General features: G+C 35.1%; 1 protein-coding gene across 41 annotated transcripts in view; it reads right to left on the reverse strand.

Moving 5' to 3' along the window:
- Positions 1 to 25,090, reverse strand: part of MAP2 (microtubule associated protein 2) — a 263,444-nt gene that overhangs the window by 182,706 nt on the left and 55,648 nt on the right. For all 41 annotated transcript variants that reach the window (XM_031451870.2, XM_064485019.1, XM_064485017.1 and 38 more), the window contains exon 2: positions 17,762 to 17,810. The gene's annotated coding sequence lies outside the window, so the exon portion shown is untranslated. The remainder of the gene's footprint in view (positions 1 to 17,761; positions 17,811 to 25,090) is intronic.

Here is a 25,090-nt window from a genome sequence, read left to right on the forward strand (position 1 = left end):
GGAAAATAAACAGTAAACAATTACACAAATAAATATAAAGCACATCAGATATACCTACAATGTATAAGTGCTGTGGAGAAAAAGAACAGACAGGGTAGGTTGCATTTAAGTGTTCATTTTCCACACAGGGTTAAGTGGGAAGGATGCCCACCAGATACCAGACATAAGAGCCGCCGTAAAAAACTGAGACCATTCCAACCGGTAACTTTAGCATCCTCCAGATGCCCAGATTAGGATAAAGAACTCTAGATAGTGAGGGTGTAGAGTTCATGAGAGCCCTCCAGCTTAGAGGTCTACCGTATTTATATAGTCACAGATCCAGTTTAAGTAGGCCTGGGAGAGAAGACAAAGTATTTGTTCGTTTTGTGGTCGGTGAGCTTTATAGATTCTGAACTATACTCCATTCACAGATGTGCTGTGGGGGATCAGGCTTAGGAAAGAGGTTTGCATATTTCGTACTTCAGGTCAGAAATGAAATTTTTCTAAGACGCAATGATCATGGTCAGAAAAGAGTAATACTGTTTGGCTTAGTTATAGCTCCAATTAAAGCAACACTTCCTTCTTTCACTTTCAGTATGGCAGAATATAATCAAGACTTAGGTCAGCCAATACTTCTGAAAGGATCTGGCACAGATAATTCAACTAGGAGGAAAATTCTATGAATTCTAAGGTAATTCCTTGGTTATTTTTTCTCATATAGTATAAGAGGCAGAAGGATAGAGGATTCCCTCCAGGCAGAGTCCTAGCCTTTTTAAATTTGTCAAATGCTTACATCATGAAATGCAAATGCTCATGTAACCAAATAAGTCTAGTATGCTCTAAACATACCAAAAAAAGGAAGGAAGAAGAAAAAAACCAAAAACAAAAAGGTGGAAAAGTATCAAAAACTCCAGTACCTCTTTTCGTGTGCTCCTATGTGGACGTTAGTTTGCATATTTGAATTGCATTTCCCTCCATTTTGAGAATTCTCCACTTTCAGACAGTGAAATAAAGTGTTTATTATTATTATTTAATCTCTTGATTTCCTGCATTCTCATGAGGTCACCTCCTAGACTCTTTCCTAGTTTCCTCTTTTAAACCACAGCTGCATCAAGCTGACTGCTACACTCAACACGCAAGTGCACAGGACTTGTGAAAAAGTGATTGGGCATTCCCAATCCACTGATGGTTGAAAATACTTTCTGAGTTATCAGCTCTTTTTTAAAAGCCCATGGTATGTTTAATTTTGTAGACCTATCTCCTCTGCATTGCTTTGTAAGCTTTGAAAATATCAAAGTCATGACACGACATGAGAAGAATTCTATTTTGACAAAATGAAAAACAGAAATTCTTCTACTCAGAAAAAAAGGAATGTGATGGAGAAAATAAATGCAAAAATAGAATTGGCTGAAAACCAGCAACCACAAGAAAAGAAGTACTGCAGGAAATGGAACTAATCAGTTACTATAGTGAAGATTTTTTTCCCAGACTTTCTTGAGGGGAAAAAATAATTTGTAAATTGATGTAGAAACTAAGAGTTTGGACAAAGCTACGTATGTATATAGCGTTGAAGAATTCCATGTGAATATTTATTTTCTGAAAGGACAACAGAGGTTTCTATCCAGTGAAATTTCCCAAGTTAATCTCCTTGAGATTCTTCTAATATCTTAGTGAAACTTTAGTTAGGGGTTGGAGCTTTTGAAGAGTAAGGTCTATATAATGATGCCATGACACTCTTTCCAAAGGCGTGACTATCTTTGTTCCTAACTGAAGTCACTTCAAGGATCAGCTCATTGAGGACCAGGCTTGCTTTGACAGAATCTCCCTTCAGCTCAGCCACAGTCATTGCCTACAGATTATCCTTCCTTGAATTGATAGTCATCTCCACATTGGCAAATTTTGTGATATCGAAGTTGCCCCTTCCGGTTACTCTCTCCTCATAGCTTACTCATATCGTTTGGTTATTTTGGTATAAAATATCCCAATTATTTTTTAATTGCTTTATGCCTAAGAAATGTCATTTCTAAATATGGATAAAGGAAACTGATCTCTGTATATTTTTAAATAGATTTAGAAATAATTGTTATTTATTTCCTAGGGCTTTTGGGGAAAACCAGTGTCATCAAACTTGCAAAATATTTTGTGATTAAAGATTTTTTTTTAAATTAGAAGCTAATTTACTTAACAAAGTCTTTGACAGGCTTGACAGCCTCTGGACATACGTGCAGAGATGGCAGATTCACGGCTATAAAAAATGGAAAATAATCTTTATATAATTTTCAGTATCATGCTTGACTTTAGTGTGTGGTGTCAAGTAAAAATGGTGCCCAGAAACTCAGACCTTGTCCTGAAACCCTGGGCTGATACAGTAACAGTATTTAAAAACTATATACATTAGAAACCATATGACTTATCTCTATTCTGTTTATATGTAAGAAAACCCAGGTCTCAGGAGTTAAAATTCATTATGCAAGATCACACATCTTCTTAGCAAAAGAGGCAAGAATTGAACCCAGGTCTCCAGATGCCAAGGGACGCTGATGGTCACTAGTTATCATGGGGTAAGAGAGCCCCAGTCACTAACAGAATAGCACAACAGGTAATGAATAGAAAAAAATTAATATGAGCCTTTTTCACACTCTTATTTTCACCCACAGAAGCTTATTCATATATAAATCAGTGAAGTTCTTGAGACATTTTATAGTCACCATTTCACAATATTCAGGGAAAAGACATAAGGATTAAAAAGAGGATGGCTGATGAAACGGACTCTGAGTCAAAGTATTTTGTGGATTTTTTTACTCATTCTCTTCATATTTCACAAATATAAGAATAAAAATTGATGAATGTGTCCTTTATGCAAGATGCTCTCCTAAGTGCACCGCATATATTACCTCATTTATTTCCTTGACTACTATTGAATCAATTTTTAATCTCAATTTTTTGAGATTATTAACATAGTCATTGTCACATAGCCATTAAGTGACGGAACAAGCACTTGAACCCATATTATTCCACAGTCTTTATTTGTATTCAGTGAAAAAAATTGCTTAACTCTTAAAAGTTATCCCCCTGACTCTGCCTACCACCTTATCATTTTCTAATAAAATATATTTCTTTTAAACAATTAGACTAAACAAGCTGCCTCTGCCCATGGAAAAAAAATTATATTCCTAGAATTAGACAGAAACAAATATTAAAATTGATTCTAAATAGAAATAAATAAAATAACCAGGATGTTCAATTGAAAATATTTATGTATCGAGCATTTAAAATGCCTTCTCAAGGTTTCCATGCCAACCTTTCTAGAATGCTAAAATAAGCTGTCAAATAACATTTACTCACACTGCATTATGTAGGCTTTTGATACATTAAACTCTTTCACTGTATTTTTTTTAATAAGCCCAATTAAATTTTGAATATTTAGCAAACGGGAAGACATAACACTGGCACAAGTCATTGGTGAGGCAGGCAATGTAGCTTTTGTTTTTCTAAATGAGAGAAGCCTTAAAAAATAGATTTCAAGGGGACTTTTTATTTCCGTTAACTTTCTTTTTATGTATATCCATAGTTAGTCATAGCCTTTGAAAATAGAGTTTTATAAAAGTTAAGCTTAAAATACAAACGGCACTAGTGCTTAGCATTGAATCTGGAGAAGACAAATCTGGAAATCTAGGGCACTTGTATCCTTGACTCAGACCACCTGACAAAGGAAACAGAAAGAAAGAAAAAGTCAAAGGGAGCTGAACACGTCTGCTTATTCCTCTTATGCAGTTTGATGAGATTTCTTTTTATTTACTGTGCCCCTTAAGGGCAAATAACTGTAGTTTCATTGAATGCTATGTATGATAGGGGCCTCTACTGGTGAAGGAGAAGGGACTCCTGTGGGTCAAGAGTGGAGGAGACAGGGACCTGGCATGTAGGTCCAACCTCCAACAGCCAGAAGACACAGGCTGATGGCAGCCCAGACAGGGCGGTTAGAAAGGGGATGTTCAGAGCAGCAATAGAGAGGGGCACACAAGGCAGTGGGAATAATAACAACAGCAACCCAACAAGAGGAGTGAGTGACAGTGAGAGTAATCGACACTTACTGAGTACGAAAATTATATCAGGCAGGGTGCACGGTTTCAGAAAGACAGTGATGACAAGGCATAATGGTCTCTGCCTTCAAAGAACTACAAATATAATTAATAAGAAAAATAAATGCTAAGGAATGTGAATAAAGTAAAATGCAGTGAGAGATCGGTTTTGGAGAGTCACGGGAGTACATAGCCAAGACATCTAGCCCAGTGGAGTGTAGGCTCCCCTGAGAAACTGATGACTGGGCACTCATCTCAACAGAAGAAAAAAAAAATGACAATAAAAGGGAGAGGCAGTGGCAAGAGAAGAGGCTGGAGAACTATTTACTGGTGCTAACTAGCTTAAGGTGAATACAAATACCAGAATTTAATTTGTGCCTTACGCATAGGCACACAATATATCATATCTAAAGATGGGATTCAGGCAACCATAGATAAACAGGCAAAGACAACTGTAAATTCCTGAGAGTCACAACGACTCTTATTTCATGACCCACAACTGTGGGCTGTACTGAGCTGACGGAGTTGATGCCTCATTGATTTATTGGTCTGTGCTTCCTGTCTATAAGTTGTAATAGGTTTGAATGGAACACCTGGATTTCTGAAGGAGCAGCATCAATGATTACTTTCCCTGAATGAGGAAGACATAAGACTTGATCAAAGGAAAACAGACAAAGACAAAGACAAACTTCCACTTAATAGCACGTAAAAAAGACCCTAATTAATGCCTCTGCTAATAACAATTTCCTGGGAGAGCTCTACAACAGCAAGACTCTTACATATATTAATAACTCTGAAACTTATTTTATGTTCTGATTTGAACCCTCAATCAGTGATTCTACTTCATAAAATACTGATGATATTCATAGCACTTTCTAGCTATTTTGAAAAGTATTTGTCCCAAACATTTCTTGAAACATCATATAAGATGGGGGCAATATTTTCCACAATCTGAGATTTAAGGTTCGTCAACCTACTTCAGTGACATGATTTAGTATCACTTACAGTCATCTGTAACACTTCTTCCAGCTCACTTCTCCTCCTCTGTTTCAGAGTTCAAAATGCTCCTTTATGGCCAATGCCATCATTTTTGCTCTGGCCATGTTTACAATGTTGTGACTTCTGCCTTGATTCACAAGTGCATGGCCATGCCTTTCTGCTCTGATTAGCTCTTGGTGTCTAAGTTTCTCTTTCCTTAATATGTTCTCTCACATCACAGATGAGATCCAGTGGTGAAACACAAGGAGCCCCGTTCTTTGTACGACAGCACTGGTAGGAAAGTTGCTGAAATGCACTGTCCGGTTTTGTATCCAGTGTGAGGCGTGGCTCACCAGTTTTGCTACTTCTCTAAACGTGACCGGACAAACTCTCCTCATTTGAATTATGTTTATGAAGACAACATTTTCTGAACTCAAACTTTAAATATATGATCTGCCAAAAGATTTTTATGTGTGATGTATGATTTTATTCCTATGATGTCTTGTAAAGCTGAACAACCAAATTACGTTATCAAATATTTAATCTATCATTTATTGAAAATAATATCAGAAAGAAGCTGGTACTTATGAAAATAACTGAATTTAGCATGTGAAGCTTCTCCTTTAAAATATGCTAGGGAATGGATTATGTGAAGCTTAAAATACTGATCTCAAAATCCCAATTTCTTGGCTTAATCAGATCAGACGGATCATAGATGCTTCTAGTGTTATCTTTAAAAGCGGCAGAGTCCCAGCTGACAGAATTCTAGTACGTCAAAGCCTCTCTACTCCTCCTACTCTGGGAAGTTAGAAGGGAGAGATATCACTCCTTACAGCTCTTAACAGCTGAAGCAGCTTCTTTTTTTTTTGAAGAAGAAGATTAAAGAATTTACAAGAAGCAAGGCAGAAGCATAAAGACAGACAGATGAAGGTGGGAGGAAAAGGTTATGATCCAATCAGACACCTTTTATTCCTGAAGGATAAATTGTGTGGTTTCTTTGTCAAGAGGAAAAAAGGAAGAAGGGATTTGGGGACTTGACAGGCGCTGGCACACAAAGGCTTTTAAAAGCCATCAACTGATGCATTTTTAATTTGTAAATAGGTGGGGACAAATCATTTTGCAAACTGCACATTATATTCAGGGGCATCACACAAATGAGCTGTGCGGTTCATGGATGTACTTCAAAGCCTGAGTTACCGCCTGAGTAAGAACGAACAGGATTGTGCCTGACGTGTTCCCTCCCAGCACACTTGTTGGCACACTGTGGTGCTCACAAAAGCATTTGTTTAATGAATAAATAATTTACTAGGTGTCAGTTTACAGAGACTGGAAATAAGTTTAGCCTGACTCAGTACTAAAATAGGAAATTACAAAAAGCTCTAACCCTGACTTTGGAGGCAGGTTGGCATAATGAGGGATTTTCCAAAGGTGCCATGTGTGATCCTTCATCTCTGTCATTAATCAGCACTACTGCAACCAGACAGTAGTGACAGGATACTGTCACATATCCCAACATGTAATCAGCAGTTTTGTTCGAAGGGTATTGAGTGATACGGGCCAGGTTCGACATAAATCCAATGACACACACAGAAATTTAAAACTGTGAGTCTGAAAAGTGTAATAAAGAGCAAAGTAAAAATACAGCTAAAAACTATCTATGACACTATAACTCCTTGAGAAGTAAATGGCCTTGTGAAAGGGAAAATATTTCGTCTTGTTAAAAAATGACTCCCAGAAGGCCTTAGGTTGTCTTAAGAATTTTCCCTTAAATATACACCCTTATAATTAGAAGTCAGATCTTCATCCCCAAATTAATAGAAGCAAACAAAATAAAATACTATGAAATAATACTTCTGTTGGAAAGGCTGAGCCCTTGTTATTTCTTTTCTCCCTGCACAGAGAAATAAAATGTGTCTAGGCGAAGGCTGCTGCTTCATTATTAGTCATTATTATAGTTTTCTCCATGTCCTTCTTTGCAATGCTTATTATATTCACACACACAGATATGCATTTTAAACTGTTTCTACTAAATTTAAAGAGAAATTTTAAGAAAACAAGCAACAAGTATGGAAAAAGTATGCTGTGATTAGAGCATATGGGGTTTAGCTCTGTATCTGTATACATATTAAGAAATGAATCATTGGCTATCTTATAGGGAAGCCTGGCCTTAGTAATCTCCTGATCTATTTATCCTCAGCAGATGCTCACTCTGGGTGTAAACTGAGTGATTACTCCCAGAAAGCTCATAATTGCTGTAATTAGGGTCACATGACCTCCAGCTTGTCTTGCTTGGGGGGGGGGGGGGAAGCAGATGGATAAATATTAGCATTTGAATGAGCACCAGAAGTCCTTTAGTTGAGGAGAGTTTAAGTTAAATGCACCAGAAATCTGTGAATGTCCAATCTCAAACACACTTAAAGGAATAATTCTTTTTATATTGTCATTCTGCTCTCTGCAGAGGCCCACCTTCCCTTATAAAGGTCAAATCTGAGCAGTCCTTTCCCACTTATTTATCTAGCAACCAGGCTACTATGAGAGTAAGGAAAAGAGATTTTATTTAAATCTTTCCACTGTAAATCCTATTTCTTCTTTTTTTAGAATGTATTAGCAGTACTGAAGAACTGAAACCATCCATTGACTACTTTTCTTAAGAAACAATAATATTCATAGTAAGGGCAAGTACAAATTAAAAATAAGGGGCTTAATTCTCCCTGTTGAAAAATAAGGTTAGGGCCTTCCCCCTTTCCTTTTTCTTTTAGAATTTCTTGCACAGTCCCTTTCAAATGCATGGGAATCTTTATAATGGCTAATTAAGTCTTTGGTCACTCTCACATTCAGAAATGTTTTTACAAAGACTGGGGAGCCATCATTTTGAAATGCAAACATCGAGGGGGAATAGCTCCTCCATTTCCCAGTTTTTGCTGGAGAGGATTAGAGCCTAATTTAGGTTGGCTTCTGGCTCCAAGTTGTAAAACTACTTCCTGTTATAAAGGTACTAGATAGTCTCCCTCACCACTGAAGAAAGCCAATTAGCTAACACAGATGGCCATCCCAAACGCTAGGAAAATTTAGTCCTCTTACTTGAGGACCAGTTATTGTTTCTCTTGAAAGCATGTACGTAATGGGTTGTATCTGCTGGGCTATATAAAAGGGTGAAATTTCTTTTGATCTTTGCAGTCTCTTAGTGGATTCCCACTGATACCCATCACATTCTAATGTAAAGCTTATTCATTACTGAAGTGTTTTTTTGTTGTTGTTTTTGTTTTTGTTTTTAATGGATGTACTGGGGATTTAACCTAGGACTTCATGCATGCTAAGCGTGTGCTCTACCACAGAGAATTTTATTTTTATTTTTAAATTTTTTAAAAAGTGTTTTCTTTCTCTACCAACTTTGTGGAAAGGAGTTCTGGGTTGGGAGAAGTTTTTGTTCCTAATTATATTTCCCCAACAAATTCAATTCCAATGAACCCTTCTCCCAGGAATGGAGTCTTTTTAGATAATTTAACAATTTAAATGGTGAAATTCCAAATTTCCCATGTGAAATTTAATAAAGAGATATAGCATTTAACTTTACTATTTCATTTACCTCTAATTACAAACAAGCTTGGTTATATTAATACCAAAATAAAATAAATCCAGATAGCACAAATGTCAGTTGGAACATTTAGTTCCCATGTGTCAAGATATTAGTGTTTATTTTTTTTTCTTTTCACAAAATCTAACTCAAAACATAATTTTGTTAATGGAAGCTCTTGGAACAGACCTCCATGCTAATATTTCTCTATGTAACTATTCATCATATACAAAAAGAGCAGGAAAAAATCTCATGATGGATTGGATTCCTGCTCATAGTTAAAAAAAAAAAAAGATACACATAAAAGTCGGTCAACAAATATTTGTTGAAAGAGAAAAAATGGAAGACTGAGACCGAAGGAGAGATGGAAGAGGTAAAATTCAGGTCCAAAGTAAACTTGCTCTATATCCTCTGTTTCAGGTTTCCCAGTCCTCTGTCCTTTGTCTCTGTTCTATAGAATCCTTTTAAGAAATGCCCTTTTTCTACCTCTCACTTCTCTATTTAAATTCTAGTCACCTTTAAACCTAGCTAAAATTCCTTTTTTGTTCATGAAGTCCTTGTAAATCACAACAAATTATATCTTTTCCGGATCTCTCTAGAAAGTTATGTCTGTACTTAGTATTTGATTATACTGCCATGTATTTGTTGCTATTTATACGCATTCACTTTCCTTTCCCTTAACTTGACTACAAGCTATTGGAGAGCAAAGGAACCATTTTTAATACTTCTAAAGCATCCCCAGACCCTAGCACTCAAATGAACTACAAGTGTATTCTCAACACCTGCTTTAGTAATAACTGCTCTGTTTCATTGGAACTGCACCTTCTCATGTAGGCTTACTTCATATACGCAAAGATTTTAATATGAAGGTACAGGTAGCAACCCATGGTTTAGTAATACTATCATTTATGACTCTCATGAAACTATGAAAATGAGGAAAACAATCTGATTTCCCAAAGTCTAGATCAGGCAAAAGAGGGTTATCACCCGGGCTGTTTTACTTTTTCTTTTTTTCTTTCCTTTCAAAAAATTTCTGTTTGGCTCTCAGGCATGTATCTATGACTAGACTTTTTTCTACATAAACGATTATCTTCCTTGGGCACATTTCTTCCTTCCCCCAACCCTCCTCATCCTCCCGCCCTGTGAAGTTGTGTTCTTTGATGTGGGGTCACCTTAGCTAATGACTTCTACATCCAAGAAGATGGTACATTGTTTGGCTAGCTGGGTGGAACACCATTTACGACAGTGTCAAATGCGAAATAAAGAGGTAAGTATTAAGAACAATATCGATGTGTCTTCATGAGATACATGATGAATTGGTAAAAAAATCTCTGATCAAATCATGGCATTGAAGTAGAGAAGATACTGTGTTTAATCGAAAGAGAAACCATTTACCTTAGAAAATGTTCTGAAAGCAAAACCAAATCAAATCACATTTCAAACACTTTCAAGGTCTCAAACTGGTATTTTGCCATACACTGTGGTGACAAAACACATTACATTTCTGAAGGTTTTCTATGCTGCTTTGTTGAACAATGTAATCGACATCTGCATCTTCTTTTATATTTACGTAAAGGTCAATGGCTTCTATATTTTCTAAACACAAAGTTAAAAGAAGTTACGCGACTTGGTCTCATTCTTCTTCTGCAACTGAGCACCTTAGTAGTAACCAACAAGAAAGTTTACTAAAACTACCCAGGTAGAGGAAAATTAGAAAACTAACAAATATTTGCTCATCCTCTATATAATATAAAAGAAAAACAGCAATTTCACATAGGGTAGAATGATGTGTGATAGAGGTAAATAAAAACTATTTAGGCAACTCCTGGGAGCAGGGAGGTTATATTTATAGTTGATGCACGATTATTCAAGTACCAAAGTACTTATTTAGTAACATGGACTTTGTATGTTGTGCAATACTTGTATGAAATAGATGAAGAGGTGATTACATGCCACTGAAACATTTATATAATATCCTAGCCTGAATATATAAGTACAATTTCTTTAATTCATTTCACCTCAAACATACTATGAATAGGAAAAGATTTAAATTTTCATTTCCAAATAGTTAAAACAGGTAGAAAACCCCAAAGGGCAATTATTATTATTTGTGATACTAATGCCAAATGGTCTGTTAGATCTCTGAGTCCCTAAGAGAAATGGAAAGTCAAAGTGAAATTTAAGTCTTTGGATCTATAAAGTTGTCTATCAAATTAAACATCCTATTCAATGACTCATTTTTTCCATATTTCCAAACTTATCTAAAATACTTATACAATGAAAAAAGAAACTTGGAAATAAAAATAAGAATCATAACTAGAGAAGAGAATTCTTGTAATTTTCCTTTCCCTAATGGTTTCAGAAATGAGGCCCTCCATTCCTCCATGGATACATACATGTTTTCTATCCCTGTTGTTTAATTTAGTCACCTCTAAGGGGCTGATATTCTTTAAGGCTGGCTTAACACCCCTTACAGATGCCAGCATGGGTGTTTTTTTTAAAATGGGCAAACTCATTCTTGTACCTTCACCTCATACTTACAGAGCACTTCTGTCAAGGCCCTAATACATGACAACATATTTACGGACAAGACTGAAAAAGTATTTCCACTCTATAAGTAAAATATCTTCAGGCAAAAGACATCAAGTGCATTCATTTATCATTCTTAAGATTAATATCTTATAAATGAAGCCATCATTGAACGGTGTATATATGCATATTATAAGCAAGTAATTACACTTGGGTACATGTGTATTTTTCTATTTAATATTATCCCAAAAAAGACTTTATATTTTTAAGAACTATTACATTTCACAGAGAAATAGTCTATTATAAGAATTGTGTCCAGTTTAATGACTAAGTTTCTCTATTCATAAAATGAGGATGGTAATACTTAAAGTTCCAGATATCTATTTGCCTTCTAAAAACTAGCTAGTATACTTCTTCTACTTTTAAACTATGAACTTTACTTGACAGACATACAACTTTTACCCTAAGACAGAAAGGAGAGAGAGGGAGAAAAAGAGGGACACATGAGGAGATATATAGACAAGATGTTTGTGTAATGTATTAAGTATCTTTTAAAAATTCAGCTCTTCATTAATGAGATTTAAAATAGTGGAAAGAAAAGTAAACAAAGCAAAGACTGAATCAACAGAAGTTGATGGTCATAAGACACTGAATGATATGGAGTGAAACCAAATCCATTTTGGTTTGCATTATATGTAATATTCCTTTTTCTGCTATTCAACTGATGATTTTCTAATATTAGATGAATAACTGATGAAACTTAGTCAGTCTCATATGGATTTATAGAAGCTGAGGAACAAGAAAGCATATCCCTTTTTAATAATATAAAGTTCTTACTTGCAATAAGTAGGCCATAAAAGAAATAAAGACTTTCTATATGAATGGACTCTTTCTTACATAAGAAGAAAATGTACTTCTTCTGTTATTAAATCCTCCAAACTGCCTTACTAAGATACAGGCCCAAATTAAAGTCATGGTATTCTTTAATGATGTAAATGGTCTGCAAAAAGACCAGCTGTGCTATTCTTTGGAATGGCATTCTTTCTTTCAGATGAATTCAGGAAAAGAATAAAAATTAGTTGGTCAGTGCATTAAATCCACAGGATTGATCTCATAAGCATGGGGTTTGTATGAAAACATATCCAAGGGGTTGTCTCTTGTAGCTATTTGATACTGTAAACATTTACTTAAGACAAAAAGAATCAGCTAGAATTTTCTTTTTTCTCATGTGGAAAAAAATGGATCTGTTACTCGCTATTTAAGATATTTCCAGCAGGCTGCGTTTTCCTATTTATCCTCTGTGGCATCAACAAGCCTATTTCCTCAGGATGTTAAGACTTGTCAAAATGAAGGAGCAATTCTGGAAACATAGGTTTCTGAGGCACTTCGTTTAGGTTATATGAAGAGACTGAGGAGTGACAGCAAGTTTGCCTTCACCCCCACTCCAACCTCCTCTCCGCCTCTCCCATTCCAAATCATGTGGCCTATTTCTTGACCGTATATGTTTGTAACGGGAAAGGATTACTGCTTACAAAACGAAGAAAATAAGTATTTATGATGCTTCAGAGTTCAGAAAGCTGCACACAAATTCTCCCAGGACTAACTGGTCTTTCCAGTTTGAAATCTGATTCTAGCAGCTCTATAGCTCGCCTTAAAGTGGTAAACAAATGATCAGGCATTTCACAAACCTTTCCAGAATCTCCAAGTCACTTTATCCCATTTCATTACGATAATTACAATTCTGGATATGTTTTCATCCACGAGTATATTTTTATATTATAGATGTAGGAGTAAAGTAGAATGACAAAACAATCATCCCTCTTATACCTTTACTTTTTTAAATTCCCCAAATTAAACTGAATGATTCTTACTGTTTCAGATGTCTTTTGGGTAATTTTTTGAAAATCCTTGCTGTTTTGCTCAACTTTTTCCATCACCAAGGGAGAGAACACAGTGATTAGTAATTATTACACATATGTATACATATATATTATTTAGCTATATATTTAGTTTACAAATATGTAATAAAATTGTTCATTGTTGCCTCTAATCTTTATAATTCATTCAATAAGCATTTTTGGGGTGACCACTCCTATGAAGTCCTACTTAGGACACAGGCACAGGGTGATGTCCCCAGTTGCTATGAGTTGCTAGGGGAGATAAGGCTAATCTGTAAATAATCATAATAGAAAGAAGCATGAATGAATGCTATGAGAGATGTGTGAAGCAACACGAAGCAAGTTAGGGGGAAATAGAGCTTCTCCTTGAGGTGGTAACTGAAGGTCGACTAGCCGGTCAAAGACTTGTTTGTCTTGACTCTGGAGTTCTCAAACCATTGCAGCTTACTGGTAAGACATAAGAATATCCTTCTCCCACTTCTGATTATATCAGAGTATTAGAGTATTAGCATTTTCTATATTTTTTTAAGTGAAAGTCTGCTTAATTGTGCAATATGTTGCTTAGTTTGTTAACAGTATCTTTAATAAAAGATAATAACAGCACTCAGCAGAGTAGAGAGAAATCACTTTCTGCTCAGTTTAAAGCTACTATATGGGTGTGTGTATAGATAGACAGATAGAAAGATGATTCTGGCTTCTTTCATTTACGTATTTTATGACAATAATTTAAAGATATTCATTAGTTTTATTCCCTGTCTTGGGAGAAACACCACAATGTATTACTTATGTGAAAACTATGGGAAAAAAAAGTCTTTGATAGAGATTTAATAAACGAATTGAAATCCTCCCTAGTTAAGATCTGTAAGTATATATTATCTCATGTAATCTTTAAATGAAGTATGTTATTTTTGCTCCCATTTTTCAGATAAGATAATAAAATCAGACAACTTGTCTATAAGCAGCTCAGAAGTCAGGAAGCATAGAAGGCATCAGAATTCAAGGCAGAAGGATAGACTAGAATTAGGAGAGAGACCCAAGTCCAGGTAAAAATAATGAGATATTGCAAATAGTCTGAATGTCCAACAATGAGTAAATGGTGAAAAGAATTATGGAATATCTATAGGATAAAATATTACACAGTCATTAAAATCACATTTTCAAGAAATCAGAAGTTGCATGATACAAAGATTAACTTCAATTTTGTGAAAACAAAGCAAGACAAAAGTTGGAGGGAAATACAAAATACTGGTAGCTGTATTAATAATAAAAAAATCAGAAAAATCAATACACATTTTTTTAAAAGGTAAAAAGTGTAGTGTAAGAATCAGTATCAAGCTTGACTTCCTAGTTTCTGGACTTTACTCTGGATCCCTTTTGTAATAACTTTAGGAAATTTAACTTTTTTTCCAATCTACATTCAGTAATATTGGATTTCATAGAATCTAACATACAATCCATTGTAACACACACTTTATTTGCCACCAAGAAAGAAGAAAAAAATTTGCCAATTTAACTATGGCATTTTTTGATTTTATAGAGTTTAATGTGAAAAATGCACATTTTAGAGTAGATGAAATATTGCAAGGATATTTTGAAAAATGTTTATTAAGGTATAGTTGACATATAACATTATATTAATTTCAGGTGTACATGATTTGATGTTTGTATATATTGTGAAATGATGACCACAACAAGCCTAGTTAACATTCATCACCATACATAGTTATAGAATTTTTGTGTGTGTGATGAGAACTTTTAAGATTTAGCCTCTTAGCAACTTTCAAAGGTGCAATACAGTATTATTAACAACAGTATCCATACTGTACATTATATCCCATGACTTACTTATTTTATAACTTGAAGATTATAAATTTTGACTCCCTTCACACATTTCACAAATATATGACATCTTTATCTATTTAGCCATAGACAGACACTTAGGTTTTTCCCATATCTTGGCTATTGTAAATAATGTTGCAATGAACATGGGGGTGCATATATCCTTTCAAATTAGTGTTTTTACTTTCTTCTGATAAATATTCAGAAGTGGAACTGATGGATCATATGGTAGTTCTATTTTTAATTTTTTGAGAAACCTCCATAGTGTTTTCCACAGTGGTTGCACCAATTTATATTCCCACCAACAGTGCACAAGAATTCTCTTTTCTCCGCATCCTCTTCAACACTTGTTTCTTATCTTTTTGATAACAGTCATTTTAACAGGTGTGAGGGGATATTTCATTGTGGTTTTGATTTGCATTTCCCTGAAGATTAGTGATGTTGAGCATCTTTTCATGTACCTGTTGTCCATCTATATGTCTTCTTTGGAAAAAAATGTCTATCATATCCTCTGTCTATTTTTTAATTGAATTGTTTGGTTTTCACTCTTGAGTTATACGTGTTTTTTTTTTAAATATATTTTGGGTATTAGCCCCTTATCAGATATATGATTAGCAATTACTTTCTCCCTTTCAGAAGGCTGCCTTTTCATTCTGTTGGTGGTTTCCTTTGCTGTGCAGAGGTGCAAGCACATTTCTGATACTCTATTTTATATATCCCTATTAACAACTTGCTTTTATCTAGCAACACTAGTTATTTTTTTTCAGCTAATATTATAGAAAAAGAAGCTTTTCTATGAGGGAAATCTCTTTTTTTATTTTCCTGAAGCAAAAGAACTTAGCTCCAGTTAAGAAAAGAATAGTAATTCTCATTATATATCACATTTTGTGTTGAGAATCTGGCTGTTTCTGGTGAATTAATATATTTTTTAAAAGCCTTGTAACATCTAGCTGCTTTTCCAAAATATAATTTAGATAACTGATTACCAAATAAGTATCTTTTCATTCTCAGTTGGAAAGAGAAACAATATGGATTATACTGAACCACACATATCCAAATGGGAAGACCTGGTAATATGAGACACTTAAACATGTTTCCATTTCTATGTATATTTTATATATTTTGGTCAATATATTTATTTTGGAATATGTAAGTCATTCTGACTTTTCACAATTAGACCACACTTAAAGTATGCTCACATTCCCACAAAAGAAACTCTTCGTATGGAAGATGAGTAGATAACTAGAGAGAGAAAAGTTTTTGTCTATTACTTTTATAGTTTTTTTAATCAAAATCTTTTATTTCCTTTCTTTTTACATGTTTCTTTTTAGTTTTTTTTTCCTTTCTGAAAAGTGGCCAAAATGAGATAAGACTTCAAGTTGTCATGTTGATCATATCAACCACAAAACAAAAATCCAAAATGGAAAAGGACAAATACAATTTACTTTTAATTAAAATTTAAAAGTAACAATACAAAATATTAAAAATATTCCTGATTCAAAGATTTACACTTTGCCAAAAATCTCATTTTCCTTGTAATTTCTAGTTGGCAGATGGGTAGAAGCTGTCAGGGAAAGAAAATTAGCAAAAAGTCCAAAACATCTTACAAGAAATTCCATGTTTAAATGAATGCAAGTTTACATAGAATATACTGAGAAATTAATATAAAAGGAAGCCAATGTTAGTGTCTTCAGTAAATTCAACTCTAAACTATATGAACACATAATGAAACAACGCAGGTTACAAATAGACGTCTATCACTTTTATAGACATGTTGCTTTTTTTCCTTAGTAAGTTGCCAATTATCAGTAGGTATGATTCCAACATATCCTATTTTCTACAATCCCTTCCTATTTCAAGAATAAGAAAGCACAGGTTGTATATGAAAAAGAGAAATAACAGTAGTCTTGGGTACACATGCACATGCAGTGTGTGTGTGTGTGTGTGTGTGTGAGAGAGAGAGAGAGAGAGATGAATTAGGGGTGGAGGAGCAAGGTCAGAATTGAGGCCAAAAAAGATATATATTTACCGTGTGCCTGCTAGACACTGCAACCTGAAGGATAAATGTGGGCTTTACAAGGCTCAATTCCTGATTAATGTAAGCATAAAGGGAAAGCCAATGTTTTTCTTTCTGTTAATTATTAATCAAAAGTCTATACAAAAAGTTTAGCAACACCTGGCATTTTCTTCTTACTTGAGCAACAAAAGCCCTTATTTCTTTCAGGGTTTAGTTTTTTATTTTGTTTTAAGTCTGAATACGTGTTCTAGAGAAGAAAATAGGAGGGACAAATGAACTTCTAAGCCTGCTGATATGAGTGCCCTCTAAGGCTCTGTTACTACTCTGAACTCAGCTAAGCTAGTTTTGAGTCTCCCAGAACCAACTGATGAGAAAACAGAACAAAAGGAATGCATCTTAAAACTCGGCTAATTAGTTGAAATTTGCAATTGATGAGCAATTTTTCAACTCTACCATCCTTATTGAAATGTGGCTACCAAACTGTGGGCTTCAAAATTATTTTGCTGTGAATTCAGAAAGATGACCATTCTTTAAAATGTTAGCAGGCTCTACAAAGAACTCATTCTTTTGCTGTGTACTTATTAAATTAATGAATTAGAACTGGATCTTTTTATTTCATCAAAATTCAGCAAGTAAGACAGGTAAAAGAAATGAAACTTGATAAACAAAAAAATACTAACTATAAAAACAAACACTGTTCAGGAAAACATGTTTTAAGTGCCCCAAGTCTGTCATATATCCAGTTCTCACCAAGTTTCAGCATTCTAACACAACTTACAAGAGTACTCTGACCCAGTTGTCCAAAGGCCCAAGATGCCTCTATTTTATTTCACAGTTTGTTTATAATCAATATAAACACAACACCAACCTTAATTCCAGCCAGCAGTCACAAGATACTTGGGGTCAGATCAATAAATCTGAAAGACAACCAGAAAAATATCCCATAAGTTAAATTAATGGAATGCTTTAGTGTTATTTTACTAGTGAGGAAGACGAAGTTACTTGCACCCTTGCGCAGAAAATGTACTGCTGACAATACATCCACATCCATTTACAAGCAGCGGTTATATAGTTACAAAACTTTAAATTTCATGTTTTCTAGATTTCATTTAAAAACAATATTAGATGTTCAAATTGGGTCCTATTTTTATTTTTAGCAGTTTCTATTTACTTGAAGTGGAACAATTCTTATGCTCATGTTCTATCACATCAACCAAAATATGTTTTTTAAACAAATTCTGTACTGAAATGTACTACCATTTATCTTGAAAGATGTTTAACTAAAAATAATAAAGCAGATGCATTTGGATCCTTAATCGGATTTAACATCCACAGACAGTCTGCATATTAAAAGTAGCAGGATCAACAATCTGCTTAAAGGTAACAAAAGTCATGTAAGACAATTCCAATGGCAACCTAGCAATCTTTCCATTATTTTCTTACACCTAAGTCTTCCTACTAAATCATGCTGAGAAGGCATTGTCAACTGGAAGTAACCAGAAAGTTTACAAAGGGCAAAAGCAAACCCCAAACTTCTGTGCCGAAAGTCAGCCTGTCTTTTGGACAGTTAGTAAAGAAAATAACTTTAAAATGATAGAGTGGGATTCTTGGCTTGCTGCAGGGTACATCCACGGCTAAAGCTCCAATGTGAAAAAACCACATTAGGTTTTAGAAGTATGTTTGTGAGTAACTGGTTGGAAGTTAAAATATGTTCCATACAGTATTGTTGTAAGTGGTTCATTATTAGACTCCTAGATTAAGTCCAAAGGCTAATTAACCTAAAATCATAATTACTTAGTGAAACAAATAGCCTAAAATAATATTCACATATTTTGAGATATGTTAATTAGCTTGACTGTAGTAGTCATTTTACTATGCATATGTATATCAAATCATGTTGTACACCTTAAATATACACAATTCTTACTGAAAAATAATATAAAGGGAATACTAGTAAACAAAGAAGTGCGACTGAAAATGAAATTCTTGATTTGTAATCTTAAGGGCAGGTGCTTAAATGCCCTTATCATATAAGAATGAAACTGTATCCATACAATTTAGATAAAAAATAAGGATTTGCAGGCATTTTGAGGGACTGAAGATTAATGGCTTTGATATGGCTACTTCCACTGAAAATATCTGACTTCATTTTACTTTGATACAAATATTCTTTTGCTATAAAGCCAACATTCCCAAATTGTGTGCCATGGCACCCTAGGATGCCACAGTAAATTCAGAGAAGGGTGACATATTTTCAATATTTGAAAAAAAACAGTAATATCCATCAGGGACCACACAAACTACTATCTTAGATGAGTTCAGAGTTTCAATATTGGATGATGCTACATTCCTTTCAATGATGCCATAGCTTTGCAAAGTTGGGGTTTTGATGGCATTTGTGATACAAAAGCAAATACTGCATGAAAAGCAGTGTGGAGTAAGAATGAGGATGACAATATTCAATCTGGCTCTTAGGTTGGAGGGCTGGGCAGTACCCAACAGGCATTCGTATCCCACTAGTAAGTAACTATTTCTAAGTATAAAATAAACAGTTTTTTCCTTTCAATTTATGTGTATTATTTTTTTCAAAAGATGAAGAAGTTAAGACCTAATTACTTACTAAGCTAATTAAATGAAACTGTGAGGTACTTCTTTTAGTCTAGGGGTACCATGAAAAAAATTACTGAGAAACTCAGAATGTCATAAACTGAGAAAGTCTGGGACATTTTCTATTAAGCACGGCTTTTTGTTTTATTTTGCTTATTTATTTATTTTTTTGCTCCACAAATTTAAAGAAAAGAGAGAAAGCAGGAGAGATTATTAAAAAAAAAAAAGACTAGTAAAAAGAGATATAAAAGGAGAGGATGAAAAAATTTTCCCTAAAATCAGAGGGAAAATACTAGCAGACTGGAAAGGACAGTGATTCCACACAGTGAGTGACTGAACATGTGACGGTGTGCACGGACACGTAGGTGTGCATGTTCATGTGCGCCATGTGTACCAGAGTATGCATGAACACTGGGGATGAAAGGCAAAGAAGAAGGAATGGGCATACTGTGTATGTGTACATTTTTAATCATGATGATTATCAGTCTTCATTCACTAAGAAAACGTGGTTCCCGAGTTGCCTGGAGTCAAGGAAAGACTCCATAGAACTGCATGTTTGCGTGCAGTTTTAAGTCTTGATTTACTGTTTGATCACAGCCACTTCTTGCCAAGAGCTCTTTGGCATACTAGATCGATACCCTAACATCTTAATATTCTTTTAAATAGATTGGATCTTATCTTTTTTTGCATGAGCTTTCAAATATATACTGTCACAGAAAACGCAAATTGAAACTTGTGGAGACTTTATGATGCTGGAACCTGGCTGTTTGATGTGTTCCATAATGTGATTGGGAGGACATTCCAACCTGCTCCCATCACTGTTTCCCCAACCCAAACCCATCTCCAAGACATTTTCTTCACTTTCTTTTCAATACGGCATGCTTCAGATACAAACTTTGTTTAAGATATTAATGCTATTTTAATTATGTGAACCTAGTATTTGAACCCACAGGCTTAGCAAGGTGTTCAGCACACAGAAGAATAAATATTTGTTGAATGAATGAAAGTGCTTAGTGTTGTACTTTTCTGACGCTATTGTCAAATTTAAAGAAATAGTTGAAAATTCCCTTTGTGGCAGAAATAAGAAAAAAATCCCATCCTTGACCCACTTGATTTGCATTGAAAATACACAATAGAAACAGTTTGAAGGGAGAAGAGGTGTTCATTTTTGACCTGGTGAACTCACACTGTCTAGGGATTTTTGCTTGCTTGTTTGTTTTTCTTATCTTAAGGGGAACACATCCATTTGCAGTGCCTAGAGCAGCTGCTTTGTCAAAAACTCTCTGAACCCTTTTTTTCCCCACCCAACCCAGTTATTGAGCAAATAGGCACAGAATAGTGAAGATTTATGTTGCCCTAAGGCTCAGCCCTCACTGTGAACATCTGCCGTTTCAAACACAGAGGTCAAGACTTTCTGTGTAGTATTTTGCTAAACAATGCCCACAGCATAACTCAAATGAAATTCTTTTCAATAGCATCTGCTTCCAGGCAGCTTAACTTAGCATATTAAAAGCACCGCTTCTTCATCCTCTAAGTCTCCTTCTCCACACCAAAAAGGTAGGGAAAATGTTGGAAAATAATCTTGAGAGTTAATTGCTAAAGCTTTTCCCCCCTCTTTTTCCAATGAAAAATAATCTTATATCTACTACAAATCATTTCGTGATGGTGAGATTGAATTATAAACCCTGTATCAGGCTGAAATATTCCTGTTTACATCTCACACGGAATAAAAATTGAAAATAGCAGACATATTTTTGCTATTAGATTATCAAGCTCAATTGTCAATTGAAAAACCACCTTTCACACTTCCTGTGTTTCTCTCTTCTTAAAGTTGCACAGGAGTCTCAATTTACAGAAACTGTGACTGCCTGAGTAATAGAAAAGTTGTTGCTTGAGTTTCAATTTACAGATACAAATGTAGGGACTACTACAGTTGTAAATTAGAATTACAACTTGATTCTGTTTTTAAAATATATTTAAGTGCTTTTTTGTATGTTAATAAATACAATCCTCATATTGTTAAAATACAGAACATTTTTTAAAAAAATAGTAGTTTAGTATTTCGAGGATCCAGTGTTCTTTACCATCAAAGAGCTTACTTGGAACCTAGTGGGATAGGGGTGGTTATGAAAGGCAAAAGACAAAAGGCCATGATACAAAGCAGAATATGCCACTGTCACAAAGAAATACTGACAAAGAGCTATGGAGATGAGAGATCAAAGAAGAGAGAAAATGAAATCCTGTTATATAGACAAGGATTCACAGAGAAGGTGCATTTGAGGCAGGCCTTGAAGGAGGCAAAGGATTTCAATAGGTGGAGATATAATGGGAGGGAATGAGACCAACTTAAACAATGGACTCAGCAGAAACAAGTAATGAAAGAAGCAAGACTCAAGGGATATTTGGAAAACGCCTGCAGTCCTACCTGGCTGAATTATGATATACTAGAAAAGCAATAACTGAGCCAAAGTTAGGCAGTAATGACCTTAAACGACAATCTGAGGACGATGTAGACTTAAATATTAATTCTGTGTGCAAAAGCGAACTGCTGAAAGTTTTCTATTCAGGAATGACATAATTGGGACATTTACATGGCAACATTGTGCAGACTGAATCAGAGATGAAGAGAGATTAAAGAATAGACCCTTTAGGTGACTCTTTCAGAAGTCCAAGTAATGGGTAATGAAGAGTCAGCTCGGGTAGAGACAGTGCCAACGCAAACAAAGAAGAGTGCCCCAACCACTGCATAGGAGACTGTCTTAATCCGCTCAGGCTACAGAACAAAATACCATAGACTGAGTGATGTAAACAATAGAAATCTATTTCTCACAATCCTGGGGGTTGGAAGTCCGAGATTAGGATGCCAGTTTGATCAGGTTTTGGTAAGAGCCCCCTTGTTGGCTTGGAGATAGCCACCTTCTACATCCTTACTGGGTCACTTCAAATATGGGCTCTGCCTTTGTGACCTTGTTTAACATTAGCATCCTAAAACCTTATCTCTAAATACAGTCACATGATTGGTTCAGGGCTTCAACATATGAATTCTGAGTTGGTGTATAACCTGTGGGACTTAGGGATTGGTTGGATATGACAGGCATGGGACAGGGAAAAGGAACCAAGAGAATTCTAAGAGTTGGGGACAAACAGATTCCCAGAAAGATGGTGTCATTCTTATAAACAGGGAAGGCTAGAGGGAGAACAGGTTGCTGAGAGAAAGTAAGAAGGTGATAGGCTTTTTGAGACCCATTAAGTTTGAATTTCCTGCAGGATAATCAAAGGAAGGTATGCATCAGACAACTAACTTATTCATGGAGGCTATGATTTTATGTGATACGCAGAAGTGTGAAACCTTACTTAACATTAAAACAGAAAGAAATGAACACTGCAGTGATATAATGAGGCTAAAATACATCAATATAGGATCAGAAGTGTATGTGTGTTCCAAATCATAGAATTAGGTTGTCTAGCCAGCCTACCATTATTGTATATTTAATCACACTTGGCCTTGCAGATAGGTATAACAGAGTACTGGCTCTGTGGAAGCCCATACTGTTCGTGATGAACGCCACATTCTGCCTGCCCAGACTGTGGGTGGCTGTGGGTCAGTGACCCAGCAAATTCATGTTTGTATCTCAAGCACTTAGTGTGGTATATGGTAGGTACAAAGTTGGGGATCTATAAATGGGAATGAGTCACTCCCCGGAAAAAGAGGCTGAGTCATGGGCACTCCAACTAATCTCACCTCTAGACTTCGTATTATTCACATAAAACAGCAAACCAGGAAGCGAGGCACTAGGTATGGTGCTTAATGGAATGTTCGGAACATGTACTCTGACAGGTTCGTCGCAGCTGCTGTGACAATGCTTGGAAATAGAGGTGAAGGCTACAGAGGATCAGTTCCATGCTGAGATTTTGTATCTAATTCACCCATCTACTGTCACAAAACAGGAAAAAAACGACCAGGTGATGTAGCAACTAAAAATAATAATAAATATCCATTTAAAATGGAAGAAGTTTTAAATGCCTCAGTCATGGAATTTGCTTTATGAAAACTACAGTACTATCTCTAATACAAAAATAACAATAATAGGAAATAATCTTTGTTTCATATAAACCAGGCATTGTATAAACTATGTCATGAGCATTGTTGATTTAATCGTCACAAGAACAAATAAAGCAAATACCATTATTACTCACAGGAGGAAACTAAGCTTAGAAAGATTAAATATCTGGCACCTATGGATTAAAACTGATAATTAACTGATATTACAGAAATGCCATTTATGAAGGCAAAAAATGACAACTGTACTCCGAGATAAGGTGAAATATATACATATATGTGGTACCTGGCCTGTGTATTTTTATATATTTTTTTCATCTTTTGTTTTGAAGAGAAGGCACTGGTAGTTTTTCCTGTGTGATTCCTTAAGGAATTCTAGCATATTCAAATTCAGGCAGAAACAATAAGGGTAAGCATGCTTTGGAAACACCATAAGAAAACAAATGACAAAATTTTGAAATAGGAAGCACCCAGACTCCTGTAGTTCTTTCTCTAAGTTTTTTCATGGAACAAAAATTTTGGAAGATGGCAGCATTTATTTTTTCAGAAGCTTATGGCAAAAAGGCCTAATATATCCTCATCCCACGTCCTTTTATTGTTCCTTCCGTGTAATTTTTGTGCTATCAATGTTAGGCATATAAATGGTTTAAGAAGTTGATCTGTTCAAGGCTTATGATGAAAAACAGCAGGAAGAAGTATGCTTTATTTGAGGGCTAAAATGGGTCTGAATAAGGCTGTATTTATTTTGATGAGATAGTACAGTTGAGTGAAGATGGAATCTGCAAAAGCCAATGAGCTTATTTTTTTTCTCAGTACAAAAACCTATCTGCTCACTCAGATCGTTAGTCTTCAAAATCCACGGTTATCTTTGAAATAGCTTTATCGTAAAGTGAATGCATTATTAATTAACTGTTCAAAATCTTTAATGGAGCACCTTCTCAGTAATACTTGGATTTACAGCTGAGATCTGAAAAGATGTGGGATATTTGTGAGGCCCTCACTGAGCAGGCAGTATGTACCTTGGGTCTAACATCAGGATGTTTATTTAAGATTAATACTACAACCTAGATTTTTTTTTCCAATTCAAAAAGTACACATTTTTCTAAGATTATCAAAAGGTTATTTTGTCGTCTCAGTAAAGCTTGAATTTCAAAGGAATGTACAGCTATAGGCAATCCTTAAACAATACAGTTAATCTGTTCCTCAAAACTCTAATTTCCTGAAAACTCTAGTAAGGCAACTAAAAAGCCAAACTGGAGCATTCCACACATTTCTGGACCCACTTCTTTAAGTCAGAGGCTTTCTCCAGGGTGAATTCAGGTGTACTGAATTCCTACATATGTTGCTGTTATAAATAATTTCCAGAATAATTGAATTCACTTAATAAAAATTTTCAAATCCCCAAAAGAGGTGTAAAAGGACTGACTTCAGAGTAGTTCTGAAGCGCCAACAACATCCACTTCATAAGACAGATTGAGTTGGGCCAAAGGTGACAGAGGTCCACAGCCTGGACTTCTTCCCCAAAACAGC

The sequence above is a fragment of the Camelus dromedarius genome, chromosome 4, assembly GCF_036321535.1.
Source record: "Camelus dromedarius isolate mCamDro1 chromosome 4, mCamDro1.pat, whole genome shotgun sequence".
NCBI lineage: Eukaryota > Metazoa > Chordata > Mammalia > Artiodactyla > Camelidae > Camelus > Camelus dromedarius.